Below are 23,578 nucleotides of genomic sequence, written 5' to 3' on the forward strand. Positions count from 1 at the left end.
TAGATACATACCTAATATATTATTTTTAGATGTAAGCTACAGGGGTCCCAGAAATCAATGCTTCTCTTGTCCATACAATATTGAAAGATACATTTAGTCTTTGTTCTAGGCAAAATTAAAATTAGGAAGCAAAGCGAATATTAAGAAAAGTAGTTCTAATTTATTACAACTTTAATGGCTTGTAAAAGGGAAATTCTGAGAGCTTTTTAAAAATGTAAAAGTTAATGATTTCTCTGTCCGTCTGCCTTACATTTTTTTCTTTGGCAATGATTGTTTTGTATGTTAGTACTCTGCAGTTATTTTTATCTGCAGTTAATTTATTTAGTGAAAATGTCTGTTAAAGCATTCCATGCTTACTCTCATGATGTGAATGAAGAATATAAACTTGATATAACCAGATGTGAGAACTGACTTGATATATCCAGATGTGAGAATTGTAATTTACCCATAAATAAAAGCATTTACAGTGTTCACCTTATTTTTATTCACTAGCAAGAGTCATTTTTGTATATATTCAGTGAAAGAAAGTGTCATCTCTGACATTTTAAAGCAGTCTTTAATTTTCCTCTTACTTATTTTGTTCTTTCTTCTGTAAAATAATCAGTAAAAGTGGGGGGTGATATTAACATTTTAGATTGTATTTAAAATGATTATTCAGCTGGCCCAGATCTGTAACCCAGGTGGTGACTTTGGAATGATTTTGTTGTGATGTGTTTCAGCCTGATGGATTGTTCCTCTGTCTGATTCAGTTAGTGTTATTTAAATTTTTTTTGTCCCAGAAGTTCTTGAGTCAGCTCATGTTACTATACACAGATTCAGATAGAGATAGCTCTGTTGGATTAGTTATAAAATGACTTGCTCCAGTTCAAAACAATGAATGAGACTGTGAATTTGTTGTCATATTAATTTAATCTCACACCTTGACAATTAGCTCCAAATAACAATCTTAATCATGTCCCAAAATAGCAGAAACAGTTTATTTCAATAAAAGGTATTTTTCGGCAAGAGGAATTGCATTATTAACCTACATGTTCTACTTTGTACTCTTATTTAAAGATCTGACCTACTACATGGGCATTCATGAACTATTTTCTCCTATTTCTAGCCTCTCATTTAGATATATGGAAGCTATCTTATTAATAATTGCCATCTAAGACCAATATAAAAAATTTGAAATTATTTCTGATATTTTCCAAGTCTTTTTCTTTATAAAATATACAATAGTTGAATTATATTTTATCTTAATAATAGCTATTATCTTGTATAATTTGATGAAGACAAATGGAGTAAAAAAATACCTGTCTTACAATGATATTATTTATCAAACATTGACTCCTACAAATGTCTTTTGTTCTAAGGAGCTTGAATTCTTACTCATTCCAAAACTCTTTCTAAAGGAAAAGTAGATTCATCAAGATCAGGCATGCCCTGACTGGTGTGGCTCTGTGAATTGAGCACCAGCCTGCAAACCAAAGGGTTACCACTTTGATTCCCAGTTAGGGCACATGCCTGGGTTGTGGGCCAGATCCCCAGTAGAAGGTGTTTGAAAGGCAACTACACATTGATGTTTTCCCCTCTCCTTCTCCCTCCTTTCCTCTCTTTCTAAAAATACATACATAAAACCTTTAAAAGAAGAGCAGGCACAAAAATGTTTTCTTCAGGTTAAGAGACTCATGCTTCACTACCTTCTCTTTGTGTGTGTGTGTGTGGGGGAGATAAGTATATTTCTTTTTTTATTGTTGTTCAAGTACAATTGTCTCCATTTCACCCAACACACCACAATATGTAGCATTTCATGAAAGCATGAATAGAAATATGTTCTGAATATTCTGTTAGTTTTTCTTATCCAGATTTAGTGTCATAAACAAAAGAAGAAAAGAGAGAAGGAGGAGGAGGAGAAGAGTGCTGAGGACTGAGACGGAAACCTGATAGCTGCAACCTGAAGTACAACCACCCATCATTTCTACATTGTGTGTGTGTGTGTTGTGTATGCACACAAGATCATGTCGGAGTTTGTATGTACAAAGGTTGAAGTGTACAGGAATTTAAATATATGGGATAAATACTCTGGCATTCATTTCAGATATCACACTTGTGAGAATACTGGTCTCTTTTTCTGACATAAGTGCACTATAACCACAACTATTGTGAAAAAAATTAATTGGGCTACTTGCTATAGATGAAAAAGGGAGACCATATTTGCAGCTTAGGATCAATTTCTGCACAATAAAACCAGATATAATTGTCTTTCCTGTAGCCAGTTAGGTACTATGATTCCTTTTGAATACAGCAGACATACTAGTCATGTTTGTAATGTTGAAGTTCATTTAAATGCATTTTATGATGCTTAAATATTGGGACACTAGTTTATCATTATATGTACAATTTATTGTTACCTTGAACTCAAACGGCAAAAGTTTAGTAATTTAATCTTTTCTAGGCTGTAAATAAAAAGTATCTTGAAGATACATATACATGTTTATAATGTGTTTTCTAACACAAATACTGTTTTATAAAAGGGTTTGTTTAGATGAAGAAAATACATCCTGGTTGTTAATAGTTGTGATTTTGCTGTCATTTTTCTGTTCATATTTTCTACTCTTTTTCTTTTTCATAGATAAGTCCCGTTACCATTTCATATAATAAGGGCTTGGTGATGATGAATTCCTTTAACTTGACCTTATCTGGGAAGCACTTTGTCTGCCCTTCCATTCTAAATGAAGCTTTGCTAGATAGAGCAATCTTGGATGTAGGTCTTTGCCTTTCTTGACTTCCAATACTTCTTTCCTGCCCCTTCTTGCTGTAAGGTTTCTTTTGAGAAATCAGCTGACAGTCAGGGGAACTCCTTTTTAGGTAACTGTCTCCTTTTCTCTTGCTGCTTTTAAGATTCTCTCCTTATCTTTAATCTTATGTAATGTAATTATGATGTGCCTTTGTGTGTGCTTCATTGGGTTCAACTCTTTGGGACTCCATGAGCTTTCTGAACTTCCTGGAAGTCTGTTTCCTCTGACAGATTGGGGAAGTTCTCCAATAAGTTTTCAAATAAGTTTTACATTTCTTTCTCTTCCTCTTCTTTTTCTGGCAGGCCTAAGATTCAGATGTTGGGCCATTTCAAGTTGTTCTATAGGTTCCTACACCTCTCCTAATTTTTTTGAATTTTTCTTTCTTCGTTCTTCTCTAGTTAAATGTTTATTTCTTCCTTCTGATCCAAACCATTGATTTGTGTCGCAGTTTCCTTCCCTTCACTGTTGGTTCCCTGTACATTTTCCTTTATTTCACGTTGCATAGCTTTCAACTTTTCCTCTATTTTGTGACCATACTCAATCATTTCTGTGAGCATCCTGATTAGGATGTATCTGATAGGATGCATCCTGATTAGGTGTATCTGATAGGTTGGCTATCTTTTCATCTCTTAGCTGTATTTTTTTTCTGGAGCTTTAATCTCTTCTTACATTTGGACCATATTTTTTGTCTCTGCATGCCTATTATGTAGTAAGGGGTGGAGCCTTACATATTCTTCAGGGCAGTGCAACCCATGTTGCTGTGTTGTGGTGCTGTATGTGGGAGAGGGGTCAAAGACTGAGTAATGCTACTTGCTCTGCTCTCGCCCAGCTTTCAGTCACTTCCTCTGCTACATACAAGCAAATTGGGCACTTCTGGTGCTGAATCCCAGGTAGGTGGGTTTGTGTTCATTATAGGACTCTGTGGCTCTCTCCAGTGAACTCACCTATAAGGCTGGGGATTTCTCCTGCCACCTCCACCCCCACAGATTTTTTTTAGTCAGGGGTTTTGAGGCTTTATTTCTCCATGCTAGAACCCTGCATTGTGGAGTCTGTCTGGCTCACCAGTTGTTCCTACCAGTTTATCCACTCACAAATGTGGGACTGCCTGTTCTTCCAGCCACTGCCTAGCCGCACATCCTCTCTGACCAGTCTGCCTATCTCTGCCCCTCCTACCAGTCTGGATGAATGTTTCTTTAACTCTTTGGTTATCAGACTTCCATATAGTTCAATTTTCTGGTAGCTCTGGTTGTTTTTTGTTTTTAAATTTGTTGTTGTTCTTCTTTTGTTCACGCAAAGAGACACAGTATATCTAACTAAACCTCCCTCTTGACTGAAAGTCTCCAAATTTCAATAATTTCTGCAATTTATTTTGTATTACTTCTAAATTAAGATAATACTAAGATGGTGGCAAGATAGGAGGGAGTGGAGTCCACTTCCCCCTGCACATGGGTGAAACACCTTAGCCAATCTTCTGAGTACCAGAGTGAACAGCCAATGGTATCCCAGCCCATATGAAGGCTGGAGACCAAAAATTATAGTGGACATTGAAAAATCAGATGGTAAGGACAGTGCTTCAGGACAATAAGGTCCCTGGGACCAGCACGGGGACCAGGGCAGCTGCAGCCTCAGGTCCAGCACCCTCAGGGTCTCCCACAGATTTCTTGGTAGAGAGCCAGGTCAATGGCTCCTTCCCTTGCCAAAAAGAGAGGTTTGAGCAGCAGCAGGTAGGCCTGGATACTTGAAGTCACAGGGGGGAATAAGGACAAAGTGGCAAACACACAGGGGTGTTGTGTACCCACTGAGACTGTGGACACTGGCTGGGAAGAGTGGGCAGTGAGGGACCCTGACCCAGATAGTCCCCGGTCTGGTAGGACAGTTGGGCTGTATGAGAGGCCAGGTGATTGTTTGGTGTGGCAAGCTTGAATGGGGGGCGATTTTTAAAAAAGAGAAGGATCAGAAGGCAGAATTCAGCAGCTATTTACAGAATTCTCCCCCAGCAGCCACCCCACCTCTTGTGGCCCCAGCAGCTGCATTCCTACTGCTGCAGCAGCAGAAGCTGAATGCCCATGCCTGCAGCCCTGGGGACAGAGCACTCCTGACCCCACTGCCCAGAGGTACCTCATGCCCAGCCTCAGCGCCCTGGGTGCAGAAGCAGGGGAGACAGATGGAAGACAAGCATGGAAGGGATTCTCCTTGAGAGACTTTAGAGAGCATTAGCACTGTCAACAGTGGATGTGGCCTCCTCAACTGTGAGAACGAATTTCTTGTCTATGTTGTCTAGTTTGTGATTATTTGTTACAATTTGTCAGCACCCTAGGAAACTAATATGGTCTTCAAAAATGATTCTCTGTATAATTCTCTTGTTTTTCTATTAACTTTATATTTTCAAAAGTATAATCTAGTCACTGTGCACTAATATGGCCAGGTCAGTTAAGTGATTTGTTTAGTGCTCAACTCTGATAAGATTTGGACTGTGCCAAATGGTCATTACATATTTTGACTTTCACCCTTCTATATTTTTTAACATCATGCATCTACATTTGATTGACTCATCCTGAGCATTGAAAAAATATCCATGGATGGTATGTATTTTGGAAACAGAGATGAATTTAAAAGGGAGAGAGGAATGCAACAGGTTGTGGAATTCAGAAGAGGTTATGTTTTGACTCCTAAGACAGGAAATACTATAATTCTTCTGGTAAAAACAGGCAATATATTAATATTTAAGACCACATAACCTGTGCCCCAAAACAACAGGACTTTACTACTCAAGGACTTTAAAGTTTAATCTGAACAGTAATACACACACACACACACACACACACACATACACACACACACACACACACATATATATATAAAGATGTAACAATAAATAGTAGCAAATTATAAATGTCATCCAAGAGGTGGTGACAGAAATATATTCCAGATCTCATTGCTCATTATGTATAGATACCAAGAGCTTGTTGTAGGCTATATATTTTAAAATATAATTGTATTATATATAGAATTTCTTTTTCAGATACCTATATTACTAAACACTCTCCCCAAACACTTACCTCTGGAAAATTGGACAAGAGCTGTTTATTGTAAAGTTTTATCTCTAGGTGGATAGTATTGAATAGTAAAAAATTAATTAATTAAAATAACTAAAATATGCTGTTCTTGAAAAATACAATTCTGCTCCCAATTAAATCTGTTTATTTATTGACCATTCCTGCACCAGGAATTAAAGATTGAATTTTATATTTAAAATTTATTTTAATTTTGTTTTCTTTCTCCATTAAGATATAAGATTTTAAGATAAAGAATTAATGTATTAAAGAAACATATGATTGCCTATAAGTATGGTTTATTGTTTTTCTTTTTGCCTTTCTCTAAAAACTAATTACCTAAACTGTGCCTAAGTTGACGTATTGTTGCTTCCTAAAAGAAAAAGGAATGTTTTTTAATATAAAAGAATGTAGCTATTATTCAACCTGAAAAAAAGTGGGGGAGCAAAGAGAAAAATAGCAACTGTCTTGGTCAGTTCAGGCTGTTATAACAACCTACCATAGATTGGGTGGCTTGTAAACAATAGAAATTTATTTCTTGCAGTTCTAGAAGCTGGAATTTGGAAATCAAGATGCCAGCATTGCTGGGTTTGGTGAAAGCCTGCTGTTTTCTCATTGTACTCTCACATGGTAAGGAGCAAGAGAAGCAAGCTCTCTCTTGACTTTTATAAGGACACCATTCCTATATATGAGGGCTCCACCCCTGTGACCTAATCGAATCATAATCCCCTAGCAAATGCCTCACCTCCTAATAGCATCACACTGTGGGTAAGATCTCAACTTACGAATTTGGGATGACACAAACATTCAACCCATAACAGCAATTCTCGGTGAAATAATTTTCTAAAGAAAAATTTATTATCAACTGGATAATTATCTGAATATAAAGCAGATGCATCTTTGTATCTTTGATTATTTTCATGCCATGAAGTGAGTTAGGTGAGTTGTAGACCATCCCATGGCCTCCCCACGAGAGTTTCAGGTGGTAAACAGTTCATCATAAATTCCATTGCACTTTTAGCTAAGAATAAAAAACTAGAAATCCAAGCTTCACCAGAGATAAAACCAGAGTTAACCCCATTTAGCTGTAAGTCAGTTCTATGTTCACAGCAGCCAAGACTGTCTGTCTGCTTTCTGGGATTTACTGAATAAGTTTTCTTTTGCTTTTTCTCAAGGATATTACTATTTGTTTTTTACCTTACAGGAATTCCTCCAAATTTGAATTCTTCTAATGTTACCTTTTTTTTTTCAGTACTTTCATGGCTTTTTCCCCTTATTTTTGCTTAACATATTTTATATCAAATGGAATTTTGGGTTGACTAGAAATGGATACCTATGCTCAAACTACTATATACACCTCAAATTTCTCATTTAATATTGGTCTATTTACATGTATGACTTTAATAACTCATTTACTGTGAATTATGACTACTAAACATCATGAAAATATGTCTATATCAGTCAGTTGTTTCAAAAGTGAAACATTTAGTAAACCAGCAGGGGATGAAATATCAGAATTTAACTGAGTAAAAACAACCTGGCATTTTTTAATAAGTGTCTCATGTTTTGAGTTACTAATTGTTCCTTAACCTCAGTTTGTATAATGTTCTTTTTCAGGAATATGTTTCCTTATATTTTAAAGCTTTAAATTGAATCTAACTAACGTTGTTGTTTAGCTTCATGGTCAAGACATTGAACAGATTTCTTATGACTAAATTTTCTTAAGTAGGAAAAGGGCTTGGGTCCATGTTTTCTTCTTTTATCATTATTTAATATATTGGAAAACACAGAGACTATAATCTATTAGCAATCTTCTTCCCCTCTTTGAAAATCTCAGGTATTATTCCATTCTATAGCTTATTTTTCCTTTTAGTTATAATTTCTAACATCTTGTGGATTGAATTCTAGTCTTGAAACCAAAATTTCTCTTTTGTATACCTTAAGACATTTTCTCAATGTGTTTCTCTTCTCAAAAACCCACTCAGTTAAAGTCATTAAACACATCATCCCCTTACCACTAAGGTTATTTTCTTATCAATGGCTTATATGGGAGCCATGATCTACATGGGAAACTTGTGGATACCACATTGCTGTAAAATTCTTATTAAATTAGCTACTTTTACAATAGCTTATTTAAGTAATGTATTCTCACATTCTGAGTGTTTCAATGAATTAGGAAAATATCAGAGAAAAAGTACTAGCTACTAATATTTTCTAATTAGCCAAAAATATAATGGCCTAGTGTGTTGCCACCCTTTACTGTCAGACAGGTGTATGGTATTCGTGCAGAGAGAAAAATATTCACGGAGCCCTTGGGATATCTGGCATGCCTTTATTCATAGGTGGGCAAGCTATGCATGCTGCAAGCTGTGTGTCTATCTGCATGTCTCATGTCATAGCCCTTGCTCCCTGGCATGTCACCCATTGTGCCACCTGTTCCCTTGCATGTCTCTCATCATCATTGCCCCAGCAGGGAGTCTCTGTTTAAGTACTAGAGGGGAACACAGCTGGCAAGTTGCCAGAAATTATATAACATAACATAATTCTGCTCATGTGAGCCCACTTCATGTTATGGGGACAGAAATATGTTTCTTTATATTTAAAAGCTTTAAATTGAATCTAATTGAAAATATAACAGTTTATGGGATAGTTTATGGGACTCAGTCTCTAGGCTATGAGAACACTACTTATCAGGCTCCTTCAAGGCTTTGGGAACAGTGCTTCCCTTAGCTACCCAGACACCTGGGTGAGGAAGCCAGACTGTGTCCACTTACCCTACACCTAGTCATTACTACCCATCATGTTTAATAGAAAAAATAATAATTCCTAAGTGACTCTTACAGAGAATATATCTATCAATTTTATGAAGATTTTTGAAGAGGTAGTAGCCTGAAATTTTAACAACTATAGCAGTGTTTTGTAGGTGCCTATTCTGAGTGAGTGAGACAAAAGCACAAATCATTTTCAAACTTATGAGTCATAATTTTATCTTATTTTTAAAAATATTTTCTTTATAGTATTTTTTCATTACCATTTACCCCCCTTATACCTCCCCCCACAATCAACACATTGCTGTCCATGTCCATGAGTCTTTTTTTTTTTTTGGAGCTGGAGAACATTATGCTAAGTGAAATAGGTCAGTCAAAGAAAGATGAATATAAAATTTCACTCATATGTGGAATCTAATGAACAAATTGAACTAACAAGCAAAATACAAACTCATAAAGAGCAGGATGACAGCTCTGGGGGGGATGGTGAGGGGTAAAATTGAGCAAAAAAATTAGTCATACTTTTATACAGTTGATATTAAAATTCAAATATTGAGATAACTCACGAGTTTAATGAAAGCTTCTTGTTATATTCACAAACATTAGTTTTTCTTAACAACACTTTTTAACAGATTGTTCTAGACATTCCTTAGAAAATTACCAAATTATTTTACTGCTTTGGTAATGAAGTTTCGGTCATTATTACTAAGATGAATGATTTTATCTTCATCTTTCAATCCTGGGCTTTAGAAATACAACAGTTAATCCAGTGTGATTTTATGCATGCAAAAGTGAAGCTACTGTCTTAGTTATTTGTAATTGTGGCTAAAATTTTCATCATTGAGTAAAACATAAATTTGGCTTTTCATTAATAGAGTTAAAAACATCAAAAAGTTAAAGAAGACTTTGTTAAAAAGTGCAATGAAAGAGACTAAATTTTGAGAAACTAAGTTGTGCTGGCTGCTTTTGACTTCTCCCACATGGCTGTATCAATATTCCATCTACATTGCTTAAGCGGTGAATTAGAGAGCTATAGAAATATAAAGTCATCACCTTCAGTTTTTCCTAGAAAATATATTGAGCATTTTCTAGCTTTAAGCTCATTTTATTCTTGTTAATGTTTAATTCATATAGCAAATGAATGGAAAGGTGAAGCTTTCAGATTTGTAAAACCTCATTGAGCACTGCATAATGAAAAGGAAACCTGACATGATTACTTTTTGTGATTTTAAAATTGAACCAAGTCAATTTAATAGCAGCAACCATGGCTTTTTCCATTTGTGAAAAGGCGAGGCAAATGTCTTGCCAATTATATTTGCCATGCTTTCATTTCCTAGTATGTATATATTTATAATCATAATCTCAAATTATTTTATTTTAATAACTATACCAATAGGCTGAAATATATTTGAATAGTAAGGTGTTAGAAAACTATTTGAAATAATGCCAATAACAAGAAGCGCATGATTAGCAAGTTGAATTGTGCTCACTGAAAGAGAATTTCTAAGCTTCAGAGTATCTTTACAGACAGAGATATAATAGTATGTTCTTGTTTAAGAAAAAGAGCAATAACTAAATATTTTGGAACATTTTGAACTATGGTAAAAACTATGTAATTAATTTTTCCACAGTATCATATCTCTTCTAAACACTATAGATACTTAGAAATTAAATAAATGGGTCCATAAGAACCTGTCTCTTTACAGGCTAATTGGCCACTACTAAAAATGTGTGGGCATGTAGCAGTCAGTCCCATCCACAAAGTATATTTGGTGCTCATGACCTCTGGCTGCTGCATAAAAAATGAGAAAAGGAACCAACTACTTAATCAAGGGTTACTCTGGGCTGATTTTCTTGTAATGAGTATTATATTGCTAAATGATTAATGCCAGGGAATAAATCTGTCAGTTAGAAATGACCTTCTTTAATAGATGAAGACACCAGGTCTCTACAGCTTCTATAATTTACCATAGTGTATGACGAAGATTTAAAAGTTGAACCAAGTTCTCTCTGTTCTACAGCTATGTCCAAAATTTGATATTCAGTTAAAATATTGAATAATCAATTAAGTACTGAATGATTGCCCTAGGATAGCACTGAGGATAATTTAGATAGAGGGATAACAATTTACATAAACAAAGTCTATTTTGTTTGTCCTTTGCCCACTACCATGGTCCATCCTATAATTTAATACTGGGCTGTAAAAATGGAAAAAGAAAAGAGCCTTTTTATTGGATATATTTAATTTACAATATTTAATTTAATAAACAATAATGACACCAAGTGCCGTTTCTCCTACCTCCTTCCTGTTCACAGGTGATCTATAGAATGTGGATTGAATAGAGCTGAGTTCATTTTCATGTATTTGGTTTTGAATTAATAGAAAAATCTACAGAAGTTATGTATGTTACAGTAAAGCAACCCATGCCCAAAGTTTAGCCTTTTCATCCTTTAGAATCAGAACAAGACTCACTGGTCTCTATTCCCAATTCTAATTCCTACAGAAATCAGAAAAAGAGTGTGAGTGGGACCACAAGTTCTGGTATTTCTTTAGGCAACCAAGGGAGACAAGTTGTGACATTACTATATATCACAATGACTTTTTGTCAGATTCTTCTAATAGTACAAAATTTTCTTAGTTAAACTGTGCAATTAGTAACTACATGCTGTTCTAGTATATTAACAGTCCTCACCTACCAAACTGCCAACCTGTCTTTTGTCTGTATAATCCAGTAACAAATCTCCAATACCTTTCTATGGTTCCCCTCTCATTAATTCCCTACTGTTAACTACTTTGGTGTTGTTATTGTTAGCTATTTTTTGGATTCTCCTAGCTGTGTTCTTTTCAAGCCCCTTATGTCCTTAACTCCTTGACTGAAAGCTCTTTTTCAACCCTAGGCAAAATTAAAACTAAACTTTCCATTTATACACCTTTGCCTCTCATGTCAGTATCATTGGACAGTCCTTTGGAACATTTCTGCCTGTACATGAGTGTGTTGTACCATTAGTCACAGTGTTCTCCTTTCCTAGTTCCCTGAAGACATAGTATATCTTGTAGAACACTGGATCAGGATTGAGGAATGTACTTCAGCATGGCAGTGGACAGCAATAGTAATCTCAGTAGTGTTTTTCTCTACATCTTTCTTTTTTGCTTCCCTGGTAATTCTGGAATTCCCCATGTACTTTTGGATGAATTTTTTGCTTGCCTGTCTAAACATAATACATAGTTATTCCACATATCTTGAGTTATCACATTATTATTTAAGAAACTGGCCAATACTAGAATGAATGGAATTTCCTAATTTTCAAGAAGCAACTTTCAGCTTGAGTCATCTAATCACTATGGCTGGGGTGAGAAAGACTATCATTTTACACATAAGATTGTCTGGAGCTATATAAACACATACAGAGTAAAAGGCAATCTCTAGCTGGTGGAGTGAGGCAGACATCTTTATAGCATATCAGGACTTAATAAGCACAGAGTAGTTATCTAGGGTTTTATGTCAATTTTCACTATTTCTCAAGGGATAATTTTACTTCATACTTCACTGATAAATGAAACCTTCTTTTCTTTCACAAATAAACTCCCTTCCATATGTTGCTATGAGATGGAAAAAGTTTTTCAATGAGGAACAAATTAGAGTAGCCTGAAAATTGAGCTTATGAGTTGAACATCATTCTGATGTAAAAGCTGATAAAAAAGAGCACAAAAAGGAAATGCAGTAAAATGCTTCCAATGACTAGAAATGCAGGAAATAAAATAAAATACTAATCTGAAATTTTAAATTTCTTCCTTCTCTTTTCAGGCTCAGATAGTGACTTAAGTATATAGGCTTACAATTTCTATTGTTTACTAAACTAAACTCCCACTTTTTTCACAGATCTCTTCCCTAACAGAAACAAGACACTATTCAAGCAATACTCCTTTACCACACTTTGCATATCATCTATTTTTATTTTTGTACTAGATCACCTCATCAGCATACAAATGTGTTACTTCTCCTATCTTAGCAAACAAACATAGTAAAAAACAGATAAACCAAACAAGAAGTAATTTTAGCCCCACTTTTCCTTCCAGGTACTACCCCATACAAAAATTCTTCAAGAATGTTTATAATAATCATTTCTGATTATCCTTTTCCCATTCCCTAACAACAATTTTTATGTGTTGTTAGCACAATCTTATGGAGGTGCTAGCACTCTCCATATTGCCATCATGCATTGCAAATTCTCAGTCATCATCTTACTTGTCCATCAGCACCACTTAATACAAGGAGTGTTAATTCATTCACTTGGCTCCCTTGACATTTCCCTTTCCTGGTCTTCTTTTACCCACTAACAGTCTTTTTCACCCTGTTTTGCTGCATGAACTCCATCATCCCAGTCTCATTCATAAATTGTCACTGGTTCACCCCTCAGCCCTCACTCACCTCTATCTACTCCTTTGGTGATTTTGTCCTGTCTCATGTCTTTAAATATCTTCTCTATGATTATAATACCCAGATATGTTTCTATCCAGAACCTCCCCTAACATATAAGATTCAGATATGAAAATCATTTGCAAAAGTCTCTACTTAGATATCTAATAGGAAACTAAAACATAACTGGTCCTGAACCAATCTCCTGATTTCTGTTCTTTCCACCCAATCTTAAACCATTTACATTTTTTTTTCTCGGTTAGGTGCATCATTTATTTTTTTATTATTATTATTTTTTAATTTAAATCTTTTTTATTGATTATGCCATTACATTTGCTCTATTCCCCCCTCCATTCCCCTCCACCCTGCATACCCCTCCCTCACCATTTCCCCCTTTAGTTCATGAACACGTGTCTCAAATTCTTTAGATTCTGTATTTCCCCTGCTATTCTTACCCTCCCCCTATCTATTTTCTATCTACTGTCTATGCTACTTATTTTCTGTACCTTCTTCCCCCCTTCTCCTCCTCCCACTCCCCTGTTGCTAACCCTCCATGAGATCTTCATTTCTATGGTTCTGCTCCTGATCTAGCTGTCCTCTTAGTTTGCTTTGTTTTAGGTGTGGTTGTTACTAACTGTGAGTTTGCTGTCCTTTCACTGTTCATATTTTTTATCTTCTTTTTCTTAGGTAAGTCCCTTTAACATTTTATATAATAAGGGCTTGGTGATGATGAACTCCTTGAATTTGGTCTTATCTGAGAAGCACTTTATCTGTCCTTCCATTCTAAATGAAAACTTTGCTGGGTAGAGCAATCTTGGTTGTAGGTCTTTGGATTTCATGACTTGGAATACCTCTTCCCAGCCCCTTCTTGCCTGGAAGGTCTCTTTTGAGAAATCAGCTGACAGTCTGATGGGAACTCCTTTGTAGGTGACTGTCCCCTTATCGCTTGCTGCTTCTAGGATTCTCTCCTTCATTTTAATCTTGGCTAATGTAATGATGATGTGCCTTGGTGTGTTCCTTCTTGTGTCCAACTTCTTTGGGACTCTCTGAGCTTCCTGGATTTCCTGGAAGTCTATTTCCTTTGCCAGATTGGGAAAATTTTCCTTTATTATTTGTTCGAATAAGTTTTCTACTGGTGGCTGTGCCTTTCCCCCTTCTGGTACTCCTATAATTCAGATGTTGGAACGTTTAAAGATGTCCTGGAGGTTCCTAAGCTTCTCCTCATTTTTCTGAATTCTTATTTCTTCATTCTTTTCTGTTTGATCATTTTTTTCTTCCTTGTGGTCCACTCCCTTGATTTGAGTCCCAATTTTCTTTCCATTACTATTGATTTACTTTGTATTACCATTCATTTCAATTAGTTTAGCTTCCATATGTTTCTCTAATTTCTGACTAAAATCAACCAGTTCTGTAAGGATCCTGATAACCAGTGTTTTGAACTGTGCATCTGAAAGACTGGCTATTTCTTCATCGCTTAGATCTATCGGTTCTGGGGCTCTGAGTTGTCCTAGAGCCATTTTTGGTCTATTCGTGCTGTTAAGTAAGCGGAGCGAAGCCTTAGTTGTTTACCAGAATGGGGCGACCCAGGTCGCTGGTTTGTGACACTGGTTTGTGACGCTGTGTGTGGGGGCATGGTCAGAGAGGGAGCAATGGCGGTCCTCTCTGCTAGCCCAGCCCATCCAGTCACACCACTCGCCACAGGCTTGTTTATCTGATCGGAATTGTGGGAGCCTGCAGACCTGAGCAGGCTTCCCTTCTTACTGGTTTCTTCGCACGCAGATGTGCGCGACCCACCGAGACAGCCCTCCGCGCCTCTCCCCAGTGCGCTCCCATAGCTAGCTCGCATCAGCGCCTTCGGCTGCTCGCTGCACCGTGCACCACCCGGGGATTTTTTTCTTGCTAACCTGCTCCGCTACTGGTTTCGCTTCTCTTACCGGTTTCGCTGAGCATTTAGTTGTCCTCTGGACTCCGTATTGTCGATTTTCCGTGTGGCTTGGTTGTGATTGTTGTTAAAAATAGTTGTTCTTAGATTTGGTTGTGCACAGAGGCAAGGTAGTTCCTCCACCTACGTCTCCATCTTGGCGGAAGTCCTTAAACCATTTACATTTAAGATGATTATTGATAGATGCATATGTAGTGTCATTTATTCTTAAGCTGTTTTCCTCTGTTTTTCTACCTTTTTTTTTCTTCTTTTTAAAACAAGTCTTTTAACTTTTTTTGCAGTACTGTTTTGGTGTTAACAAACTCCTTTAGCTTTTTTTCTTGTCTGGAAAGCTTTTTATTTCTCCTTCAATTTTAAATGATAATCTTGCACTGTCAAGCAGCTTTGGTTGTGGGTCCTTGCTTTTCATCATCTTGAATATCTCACACTACTCCCTTCAGGCCTGAAATGTTTCTGTTGAGTAATCAGATGCCAGTCTAATTGGTGCTCCCTGTAGGTAATTACTTGCTTTTATCTTATGATTTTTAGGATTTTGTTCTGTCTTAAAGCCTTTTCATTTAAACTAAGATGTGTCTGAGTGTAGGCCTCTTTGTGTCCAACCTGTTTAGAACTCTCAAGCTTTCTGGACTTGTGTATCTTCTTCCTTCATCAGAGTAGGGAAGTTTTCATCATTATTGCCTCAAATAGGTTCTCAATCCCTTGCTCACTCTCTTCTTCTTTTTGTATTCCCATGACACAAATTTTGTTATGCTTCATGTTGTCCAAAATATTTCTTAAGCTCTCCTATTGTTTGTTTTCCTATATCGGCTGCTGCTTTGTATTTTTCACCTAAGATGTTACACTAAACAGTCATTAAACTGAGTGGCTGTTATATCATCATACTGTAATCAGCACCCTAGCTTAAGCACCACAGGGTGGTGCAGAGTAATTCCTGTGGATGGGAGTATTAACTTCCCCTCAGGCTAATGCCATTCAGAGAAGAGGCTCTGCCTATGAAAGATGGCCTCTGGGGTATGGAGAATGACTCAACTCAAGCATCCTACTGGCTATTCCTTCTGTTCCCTTCCCAGAGCCACCAAGCCCAGACTCTACTCAAATGTCTCTAGTCCACTCTGCTCTCCCTTTGCTGAAGACTAGGGTAAGTTGCTGCAAGTGAAATTTTGTGTTTTGGCCCTTAAAAAGTCTCTCTGGGTCTCCAGCTATCTCTCCTTGGCAGGTAGAATCCCTGCTGTTTTTCATAGCTGGATGTTATCTGGGTTCCTTTCAAGCTCTGGTGTTGTAGGCTGGGGAGCCTAACTTGGGGTTTGGACCCCATTCTTCTCAAGGGTAACCACTGGGCCACTGAAATATTCCTCTGGAACTTCAGCTGCCACCTATGGGAGCCCAGCCAGCCCTTTCATAACAGCCCCTTCTTCTGCTTTCCCTACCAGTCATATTGTGGTGAAGCAGTTTCTTTTGTCTGTTCATGGTTATAAAGCTTCTCTCCAGCTAGTGTTCATTTAGTTATTCTGGATGATTTCTCTATTACTTAGTTGTAATTCCAGATTGGTCCTGGAAGGACATTAGTGTAGCTTCCCCTTACTCCTCAACTATCTTAGATCCTCCATATCAATTTTAAATGATGCCTAATATATTTTGCTTATTAATTGTATCTTTCCTACTATAATATATTAATTCCATGAGGATAACTATTTTTATAAATTTTGCTCCCTGCCATGTTCCCAGCACTCAGAATAGCTGGCACATGACAAGTCTAAAAACATTTTCTGCAGGATGAAAAATATAGATTATAGCTGCTCTGTATGGAAACCCTGGAAAGTCTGATAATTCTCTCCTGGGTTCCCTTTCCTACCATTAGTCACTGCTGGAATCTTTGAATAAGACCTCACCACTCCTGAGTCAATAAGTGAAATAAGACATTTGTTCCTTAACCTTCCTGCACTACTCCTTCAGTACTTCCACAATTACCACCCATGTGAAACACAAATGAAGAGGTTTTATGGTTATTTTAGAAGGAAATTGGAGGACAAGTTAAAGTATATTACTTTTTTACTAACTTGTTCAACAGCTATTAATTATATGGAATTTCTTTAAGTCTGAAATGCATTTCTACTAGGTATTTGACCCTGTGTATACAAGTTAATATCTCTATGCAAAACTACTTTTATTAAGCAACACTTCACATCACCACAGACTCTTAAAACAACTCCATGATTTAAAACCCTTCCCCACCCTTGCCACTTTCCCAAAAGCCTCGTTTAAAACCCTAAATATCTTTAAGTCCAAAGTAATATTCCTTCAAGGATCCACAGCAATTTTGAAAGGCCACTGTAGGCAGAATCTTGCCATATATGTCTTTTCACTGAAAGAAGATGGCAGAGTTAAAGTGGAGCAAGTGAATTCCTCCTCGTTCAAGGTCCTTCATGATATTTTTACCTCTGTAAAGTTTAAGCAACAGATATATTCCATACTGAATCTATTAAATTTGATATGTATACATATACAAATAGAAAAATTATTTTTCATGAGGACTGCAATGTAAAATGATTATTTCCTCAATTAACAAGTTTCTTTGTTTCTTCCTAATATCACAAAATTAGCATATGCATTTAGTGTAACATCTGTAATTATTCAAACAGGCCATTATCTTAAAAAGCTTTTCACAATAACATAAAAATATAGTTGGAGTAATTCACAGGTGGATAAAGCAAAAATGAGTATTATTTTTAAAAAGAGAGAAAGGGATTGTTTTTAAAACTACTTCGGAAAGACAATGGTTAAAAAAGTGTGGTACTAGTACTCAAAAGAATGTATTATACTTTGGTTCACAATTACTATCCCAGAAAGGTCCTAATATGTAGGAAAACCTATATAATAAATATGGAATTTTAAAAACATAAACATCATATATATATAAATGGTCCTGCAATCATTAGTTACCTATTGAAAGAAAATTATATTGTAAATATATGCTTACTACAATTTTCAGGTATAAAGATATAAAAATAAAGAAGAAATTTGTAAAAAGAAAGAACAAAATATTGGTGGAAATAACTTCTAAACAGGACACAAAAGGCAGAAAAAATTACCATTTGAAGTACAATATCATAATGAGAAATACATTTTAGATACCTATATTATATTTTATATGGTACTAATAAATAAATATATCTCTCTAAATATGACTAATTTGTTTTTGTATATAAACAAAAAATTCTGAGGTTAGAAAGCTATTTCCAGAAATTTTATTCTCATGGGTCCTCTGCTTTATTTTATTCTGCCACCAGCCCTAAGTTAAAGAGGTGCAGTACAAATCTTGGCAGCATCAGGTTCTCTGTCCAGTGTTCCTGAGGTGCTGTGTGGCACAGGAATCTTAATTGCAAACTGAGTTTAATGACCATTTTGTGTGACATCTATCATGGATGCATCTTTGCTACTCTTGTATCATCCATGTGTGATTCTAACCAGAAGAATAACAGTCACAAATCTAAACAGAGCTTTAGGTTGCTTTCAATTCCAAAGGCCTTTAATAAAAACAAAGACACTGAAACAGAGAACAGGGGGACAGTGACCAGAGGGGATAGGGGAGGGAATGTAGGGGAAAAAAGGGGGGTGAATTTAGAGGAACGAGTATAAAGGACACAGGGACAATAACTAAGGGGGGTGGAAATGGGAGTGAGGTGGGAAGCATGGGGCAGGATGGGTTGGGATGGGAGAAATAGACAGAAAACTGTACTTGAAAAATAATTAAATAAAAATAATAATTAAAAAAAGAATGTGATATTTAGCAGGAGTAAATAGACTGGCTAACAAAGATGGGACATGTCCTCATACCTAATGAACTCATGTCAGAAAATAGCAAAGGTCTGATACAGAGAGCCATGTTCTTGTTCTGAGCTGCCCTGCTGCAGGACTTTTTTTGACTGAAAGCTCAGAACAATTTACTTGCTCATAATCCAAATCAAGAAATTAGCATTGTTTGAACTTCAAATAAAATAAAGATATATTATCTCAGATGAGAAAATATTTAACATGAATTTCTTATACAAACTAAGACTTACACAAGATGGGACAAAAGTACATTTACAGTTGTTTGTACACAAAATAGAGTTTATTTTTGTATTATTATTTATTAATTATATTATTTTCCATATAAATGTAAACCTACTTTTTTCTACCCTGCATATGAGCCAAAAATAAAAAAAAATAAATAAAGGAGAATAAAATTAGAATGAGCAATTTATATAGCAGAACTGCATACTGAGATGGTAAAAACCATGGAAGTTATACTTGGATGTTAATTATCACTAAAATAACTACCCATGATGCTATATTCATGGTCCAGGTGTATCTGAGACTTTTTTGTCCCTTAATCATTTCATTTGGTTTTTTATTATTCAATTACAGTTATCTTCACTCCCCTCCCATTACTCTCCCCTCCTCACTCTGCCCACCCCCACCTACCACATTCACCCACCCTCCCCCGTTGTTTTTGTCTCTGGGTCCTTTATACATGTTTCCTGACAACCCTTCCCTTTCTTTTCCCAATTATCCCATTCTCCTCCCTCCTCTCTGGTTACTGTCAGTTTGTTCTTTATTTTATTGTCTCTGGTTCTATTTTATTCACTTGTTTGTTTTGTTGATTAGGTTCCACTTATAGGTGAGATCATATGGTATTTGTCTTTCAATGCCTGGCTTATTTCACTTAGCATAACACTCTCCTAGGCACATCAGAGATCTTATATAATTACCCATTTCAACATAAACTCAAAAATTTCATTAGAAGGAAATCAGGAAAGCCTCTTTGAAAACCATGTCAGAAGGAATATTTTATGTTTAATGGTACTTCATTTATATGGAAAAAAGTCAATTTTACTTCTGGACTTAAGAAACTAATTCAATTCTATCAATAAATTGTCTTTGTGGAATTTTTCCCTCAGCTAAAATAATCAGTAAGTAAAAAAAAATATGACTTAGTCTATTTTTTCTATCTATATATTCTACCACCAACTTATATTTAATATTTATAGATATTGTATCAAAATAGTACATAACAACTTTTGTAAAGGACTAACTATGTTCCTGGTGTTATTTTATTTTCCTATATTTTTTAATTGATCTTCAAGTACAGTCGTTTACATTTTCTCCCTACCACAGCCACCAGCCTCTTCCTTGATCCTACCCCTTTTGACTTTGTCCATGTGTTCTTTATATATGTTCGTTGATGACCCTTCCCCTATTTTCCCCCACTATCCTTCTCCTCACTCCCTGATTACCGTCAGTTTGTTCTTTATTTCAATGTTTCTAGTTATATTTTGCTTGCTTGTCTGTTTTGTTGATTAGGTTACACTTATAGGTGACATCTTATGGTATTTGTCTCTCACTATCTGGTTTATTTAGCGTAATGCTCTCCAGATCCATCCATGCTCTTGTGAAGCATAGGAGATCCTTCTTTCTTTCTGCTGTGCAGTATTCCATTGTGTAAATGTACCACCATTTTTTATTCATTCATTTACTGATGGGCACCTAGGTTGCTTCCAACACTTGGAAATTGTAAATTTTGTGCTTCTATGAACATTGGAGTGCACAGGTTCTTTTGAATTGGTGTTTCTGGATTCATACAGTATAATCCCAGTATCCTGTGTGTCTGATCTGCAGAACTGAGGTCGTTTATCTCCACCCACCTTCTCTCACACCTGAGTGGGTGCCACCACCAAAAGGGAGATTCAGTGGACATGGACATGAGCCCTCTGAGGCACCAGAATTTTTCCTATGGTTATGAACCAAAGGCTAACAAAGATTATGACTTTAGGTGGATAATGATGAAAATGAGCAACAATTTTCTTATGAGTGGTAAGTTTAGGATCTGGTGCAAAAAAATGAATTACACATTGTTAAAGCAGAGGTAATGAATTATGAAGGCAGTCCAAATAAGGTAACTCTGGCAACTTTGAAAATGTACACCAAATGGTTTCCATTGACGGCTTTTAAATAACACTACCTGTGGCCTTACAGTTGAATTGTGGTCCAGGGTCTTTGCATATTAGTTGACAGCACTTAGCAGCTATGGAGGAAGATGAAGGGGAAAAAGATGTGAAACTCCTGACTATATCTGAAAAGTGTTCTGCTCCCAGAAGTGGTAGCAAGTTTCCACAATAAAAAGGAAAATATGCAGTTGATGAAGATAATGAGGACTATGATGATGATGATGATGGTAATGATGATGATGGGGGATGAGTGAGCTGAAGAAAAAGCTCCAGTCAAGAAATCTGTTTAAGATACTGTAGCCAAAAATGCACAAAAACCAAGCCAGAATGGAAAAGACTCAAAATCACCAAACCAAGATTAAAAAGTCAAGAATACTTCAAAAAACACAGAAAAAATTCAAATACTAAAAGGATCTAGTTCCGTAAAAGACATTAGAGCAAAATTTCAGCAAGTATAAAAAATGGTGGTCCATTCATCAAGTTGGAAGCCAGCTCCATCAATTACATGAAGCATTGCTTCTGGATGACTGACCATGAGACTATTCAAGATCTCTGGCAGCAGAAGTCGTCTCTTTAAGAAAATAGTTTAAATAGTTTGTTAAAATGTTTCATCTTTATTCCTGTAAAATTGATGTCTGGATGCCCTTTGTAAAGTACAGAGGGAGAATTTTCTGTGTCCCATAAATATTGTTTAGGTCCCATTACCAAGAATGTGTTGCCAAAATGTCTGTTTAGTTTTTTAATTATTTTTTTAGTTATTCTATTACAGTTGTCCCAGTTTTTCCCACTTTGCCCTCCTCTGCCCAGCCTACCCCCCTTCTCCCACAGTCAATCCCCACACCATTGTCAATGTCCATGGGTCATTCATACATGACTAGTCCCTTCCCCTTCTTTCTGCCACAATCCCCATCTTCCCCTGTTCACTTTGAGTCTAGGTTTCCATGATTTCATGCCTGTGGTTGTATTTTGACCATTAGTTTATTTTTTGTTCATTAGATTCCTCATATAGCTGAGATCATATGGTATTTGTCCTTTACTGACTAGCTTATTTCACTTAGCATAATGCTCAAAATACATCCTAAGAATCTCAAATCCCCAGTTCAAAAGAACCTATGCACCCCAATGTTCATAGCAGCACTATTTACAATAACGAAGTGGTGGAAGCAATGTAAGTGCCCATCAGTAAATGGATAAAAAAAAACTGTGGTACATTTATGCAATGGAATACCCTACAGCTGAAAGAAAGAAGGAATGCCTGTTTTTTTTTTAAAGATGGTAGTCCACCCTTTGCTTAGTTTTAAGTAATTATGGGATATTATGATAGAACATAGTAGTAGTGGTCATCAGACAAATAGAAATATTGGTAAAAAATATACATGTGAATTAAATTCAGTATTTTAATAATATGAAAAAATTGACTCTGCATGAAATATATGGTATTCTTACATATAAATGATATGATGACCCATAATTCATTCTTTCAAGGAGGACTTTACATGTTGTGCCATGCATGCTCAGTGTTGGGCATGCTGACTTTCGGGGGAAAGTGACATCAATTCCTGACTCAAGAAACACATGGTTCCAGGGATGTGTATTCTGAACAGTTTCTAATAACATGGACAAGATTGATGCACTGAATTGTCCATCTTCTCTGGTATAACATTTTGACTGTGTTATGGCTTTGTAAAATTGATCACTGGCAAAGCTATAGCTTTGGTCAAAAAATGAGATGTGGCCAGAGAACATGGATATTCTGTGGTCAACAGAAGGAATTACATTTAGGAATATAAAGCACTCCAATACGCAACTCCAGCTACATTATGTTTATACTTTCTGAAGACAGCTACAATAAAGGAAAAGTAATTTCTAAAATCTCAAATTTTTATTTTTCAACTATATATTTTTCCATTTCCATTTGTCCCCTTTATAGCCTATCCCACTTCTACCCACCCTCACCACACCTCCTATAATCACTTCACTGTCATCCATGCCCATGAGTCCTTTTCTCTTCTTGCCCTATCTCTGCACCTCATAGTACAGCACCTACCACTAAACTGTCAACCTGCTTACTATCTGAGTCTGTCTCTATTTTGCTTGTTAGCTCAATTTGTTCATTAGATTCCACACATGGGTAAAATCATATGGTATTTGTATTATTCTGACTGGCTTATTTCATTTAGCATAATGTTCTCCAGAAAGTAAACATCTTGTATTGATGGAGGTGTCAAGTTGGGTCTTCTTGGGGGAAACAGTATCTGAATCATAAGAATGTTTTTTTTTCTTTTTTTTTAAGATTTGATTTATTTATCTTTAGAGGGGAAGGGGAGAAGGAGAGAGGGAGAGAAACATCAATGTGTGGTTGCCTTTCATGCGTCTCCTGCTGGGGACTGGCCTGCAGGGAACCGGCCTGCAACCCAGGCTTGTGCCCTGACTGGGAATCGAACCGCGATCGTGTGGTTCGCAGGCCCACGCTCAATCCACTGAGCTACACCAGCCAGGGTATAAGAATGTTTTTGTTGCCATCATTTAACTTAGAAGCAGTGTACATTGGTAAAAAATTTCACAAGCAACAACAGTGTCTAGCCAACCTGGAAAATTAATGAGTGTTAAAATGGCTTGCATGAGAC

General features: G+C 36.3%; 1 pseudogene; it reads left to right on the plus strand.

Moving 5' to 3' along the window:
• Positions 1-4,668: 4,668 nt before the first annotated feature.
• LOC119039052 (nucleophosmin-like) lies at positions 4,669-21,528 on the plus strand (annotated as a pseudogene).
• Positions 21,529-23,578: the final 2,050 nt, after the last annotated feature.

This window comes from Artibeus jamaicensis, unplaced genomic scaffold (genome assembly GCF_021234435.1).
Source record: "Artibeus jamaicensis isolate MK-2021 breed Jamaican fruit bat unplaced genomic scaffold, CSHL_Jam_final contig_476, whole genome shotgun sequence".
Lineage (NCBI taxonomy): Eukaryota > Metazoa > Chordata > Mammalia > Chiroptera > Phyllostomidae > Artibeus > Artibeus jamaicensis.